Raw genomic sequence first — 675 nt, 5'->3', positions numbered from 1 at the left:
CGCCAGTGAATAAAGATTTAAGCGCTTTTCATTCCCATTACTTGATTTCTGTCCGGTATTATTGGTCATACTTCCAAGAAAGTAAATCTACCGAAATCTCAAATATTCTCGTCGCTGTTTGCTAATTCACAGAGAAAGAAGAGATATGTATAATGACGGACACAAGTAACATTTACCTCCGCTACACGAGAAGGACACACGGACATGAGTTACCAAGTGTTTTAATAACCCATATTCTGCAAAGCCATTATTTGCCTTGAAAAAGCATCTTCATGGTTATTCATGTAGTGCTACAGATTTAGTGTGGTAATGCGATAAAAAGGATATATGAAAACCAGGCAGTTGTACTCGATTTGGCAGCAGAGGGGTGAAGCTTGGTACTTTTGTCCATCATAGTACAGTTATGCACAAATACGAGCTCGTACTTTTATGAAAATGAATATTTTCTGAAAGTAAAACGGGATGTTGACATTTGGATATTTTCAGTGTTACAAAGCGCAAACATACTAATTGAGAGGTGTAAATTCACTTGTAACCTTTGACTCGTCGGTTGTTTCTCATCCATACGACGGCATGTATGCAGTTTCCACTGTGTTTCTACTTTGTGAATCGCATATCGTGCTTTCAGCCGTGGCGTTGGTAAATCTGTGGTGACAATAACAGTTTAATGCTTCG

Source organism: Penaeus chinensis, chromosome 2 (genome assembly GCF_019202785.1).
Source record: "Penaeus chinensis breed Huanghai No. 1 chromosome 2, ASM1920278v2, whole genome shotgun sequence".
Classification (NCBI taxonomy): domain Eukaryota; kingdom Metazoa; phylum Arthropoda; class Malacostraca; order Decapoda; family Penaeidae; genus Penaeus; species Penaeus chinensis.
Note: the sequence above shows the minus strand (reverse complement) of the source record.